This window comes from Gavialis gangeticus, unplaced genomic scaffold (genome assembly GCF_001723915.1).
Source record: "Gavialis gangeticus isolate Ggan-Ray unplaced genomic scaffold, GavGan_comp1, whole genome shotgun sequence".
Taxonomy (NCBI): domain Eukaryota; kingdom Metazoa; phylum Chordata; order Crocodylia; family Gavialidae; genus Gavialis; species Gavialis gangeticus.
In genome coordinates, this window is record NW_017729015.1 from 8119595 (window position 1) to 8123005 (window position 3411).

General features: G+C 47.8%; 1 protein-coding gene across 2 annotated transcripts in view; it reads right to left on the bottom strand.

Annotated features, from left to right (window-relative positions):
* PTPRU (protein tyrosine phosphatase, receptor type U) overlaps positions 1-3411 on the bottom strand; it is a 246083-nt gene that overhangs the window by 239239 nt on the left and 3433 nt on the right. Inside the window, exon 1 of one of the 2 annotated variants that reach the window (XM_019512142.1) lies at positions 947-1369. The exons of the other annotated variant lie outside the window; for it this stretch is intronic. The gene's annotated coding sequence lies outside the window, so the exon portion shown is untranslated. Of the gene's footprint in view, positions 1-946; positions 1370-3411 lie in introns of those variants that run through there. 2 annotated transcript variants of the gene reach the window in all.

Genomic DNA, 3411 nt, shown 5'->3' on the forward strand with positions numbered 1-3411 from the left:
CCCAAAAATTTAAAAAAAAAAAAAAAAAAAAAAAAAATCAAGAGACTGCATCCACACAAAATCCTAAAATAGGCCTAACAATCCTGGGATTTGAAAAAAGAATATGACATTTGGAGCTGTTTTGATCCATCTTCTGGAGGAAGGGGTGGGAGGTTCCATTTTCAGGTTTTGACCAAAAAGCTAGAAACTTACTTTACTTTTTAAATTAACCCAAGATGCTCACAGCACCACGCGACTCCCAAAGCTGAAGTTTTAAGAAAGCACACCAGCAACCACAGGTTCGATAAAACAGTGAGAGTTGCCAACACTGCTACATGTACCAATGCCTGGTTATTACAAAACCAGACTTGAGGGCAGAGTTCAGACACAGATAAGGCTGCTGCTCAGATTCTCCTTGGCTTAGAGCCTCCTGAGAGTGATGCCTGGGAACCCCAGAGGCACTGGCTACATGGGGAAGCTGCAACCATTTTTAAATCAGTTGAGTTAAACCAGTACAAAAGAGCTGCGTGGATGTTTATTTCTGTCGAAGAGCCTTATTTCAATTGAGTTTAAACCAATTTCTTATCAAATTAAACTATATATAAAACTGGTTCCAAACAGCGTATATGGGCCCATGCAGCACTTGGCACCTGTTTAACAACACATCCTTGGTCAACTTCTTGCAATTTTCTTCTGCAGACAGAGGCGTTGGCTAGGCCTTCATTGCACAGCTAACCCAAGTTATTTCCATTTGAGTTAATGTCTCTGGAATTAGCCAAGTGTACGGGACATCAGCCTTACCGTCAGGCTGCATCTTCACTGCAGAGCTGACGTGACCTCTTAGTTAGGTGCTGCCCTTTACCTCCCCTCCCATCCATACTCAACTCCACTCTCAGTTAGCATTTTGATCCACCTAACAACAGAAGCTGAAGCCTCAACACCATTCCCACTTGGACACGTAACTCACCTGCTGTGCAGTGAGGATGCAGACGAATCACGTCAGTGCTGACCCTCCAGGGCTTCCCAATTCTCTCCCATGTACCCAGGAAGAAAAAATGAGTTCTCCATAGTTCTTTGCGGATGAGCCAAGCAATGATTCATCTCACTGAAGCCCAAAGACCCATACTGAAGAAGACTGAGCAATGCATGCGGGTGAGCATAGCATCAGCAAGGGCACCGCACACAGGTACGGCTCTGCAGAAGAGGCTCGCACCTGACCTGAGCTCATCCAGCTATCGATCACCTGAGTGAAGACAACCCCTAAGATCTGCTGTGAACCAGAGGGGTATGGAAAGTGACTGAGGAAACTTGATCAGCCCAGCCAGGCCCCATGTCTCTCGACTCAGTACTAGCAGACTCCCATGCCAGAGAGCACTTCGCTGCACAAAACAGCCATAACTCTTGCCCCAAAAGAAAAAAAAAAAATGAATTGGATTTCCATGATTAATTGACTACGAAAGAGCTGTTTGATTTTCTGACGAGTCCTATTTAGTGTTGGTTTTCCTGGCTTTGATCTCTGCTGTGCGGCCCCCATCTTGTCAGACAGTCTGCTGATTAATACGTTTAATCTCAGCTCCGAAGCTTGCTCTGCAGCCAGGGACTCGGAGCAGGGCTTCAGAGGGCAGGAATTCTGGGAATTCTCTGGGCAGCAATTTTCCTCTCTCCGCTGAGGGCAGGGTGGGAACTTCACTGGGGCTGGTTTGCAGGGGTGTCATGGTAAACACATATCAGGATCTCAGCAGTCAAACATGACAGTTCATCTGAAGGCCAAGAAAAAGAACGCCTCACGAAACCCCTGCATACCATAATTTCTAGGATGCAAGGCATGCCCTCCCCAACCCTGCCAAAATGGAGCTCTGAAAGGAAGATACAACTTATACACTGGAAAAATGGAAAGAGAAGTATCTGGTATTTGATATTAGACATTGGTAAGTTGAACAGATGCCAGGGAGAGTCTGCAGGTCTGGTTAGGGAGAAAGGGCATGCATGTCAGCACCCATGTCCACATACTAGACAGCCCCCAGGTGCCACAATGCCACCAGGGAAAGCAGAGAGGGCGAGGCTCGTAGTGGCCCATGGCCATCCTCCCCCATCGTATGCCCCAGACTAGTCCACATGAGGCTGCCACCACATTGTGCTCTTGTTCCTTCCTGCCGCATGGTCCAGTGGAGGCCATCTCTGTAGGAGTGGGTCTCTCATGCCAACCCTATCTTTGTCCCCTCTGTTTTCCTGTTCCCCTCCCAACTTCTCTATCAGCTGCCATAAGGACATGAATGTGAGAGCTTCCCTCTCCCCTGGGCCTCTCATCATTACGGTGGATATGGAATTTTTACCCCGTTTTATTCTTTGGGTATAAAAGAATATACCCAAAGAATATATGGGTATTTTTTACCCACTAAAAAATATGGCATCTCCCATCATCACTGAGTTTCCTGTAAGAGCTGTGCTAGGGTAAAAGTGGCAGCTTAGTGTCTTCTATAAACTAACCCCAGAATGAGGCCTATGCTAAGGGACTCGCTGCAGGTTGAACACAAGAATAATGCAATGTCAAAATTAGACACCTAGGTCCCCCGATGCTGCTGCCTAATCTTAAAGAAGCCATTTGGCATATGTATCCACTGCATTTAACTCATGCAATTGGTCTCTGGGTTTGCCTAGCTCCAGCAAGACAGACCACGCAGCAAAGACATGCCCAAGACACTGGCCTTACAGATGATGCATTTGCCAAGGTCCCTCTAGGACTTCTGGGAGCCCATTCCATGGAACCCACTAATCTAGGTCATTTCTTCTGGACACACAGGGGAATTGCAGGAAGGCACTGGAGGACTCTCACCACTGGAGCCTCTGCCCCCATGACAAAGAAAGCAGGTTACAGTCCAACAGAAAGCAAAAGTTGGCTTTAACTTCCCATCCCTATGAAAACCATCAGCCTGGCTTGAAAGCACTACTTATTTTATGAACAGACAAGACGGAGGGCAAGGGAAACACCTGGTAAAAGCCCAGGTTAACATTTTGATGAAGATATAGCCATGGGGAACATGGAAGGTGATGCCCCCACAACTACCACCCCCACTGATGTGCTGCAGGCCCAGCTATCCCAGCACTGTCAGAGGAGAAGTCATTACATGCGTGATGGAATGGGATTTATCATCTGGTAGGTGGTGCTGTTCTGGCTGCCCTTGCTCCTGGTTCCTGCTATTGCCTACCCTGGTTCAGCTGCCTTATCTCCAATCTATGAGGAAGGACATCCGCTGTAAAATGAACGGCTGCCAGAACCCAAAGGCACTGGAAGCAGAGTCTCCTCCAGGCTCCAGCTCCCAGGAGGGCTTTACTTCCCCCCCAGGGCCATTCCAGGCTCAGGAAGTTTCTGCCTTTACTTCCTGTCTTCCCATTCATTCCTCTTGCTTTCTCTCTCTTTCCCTCCCCCCCCCC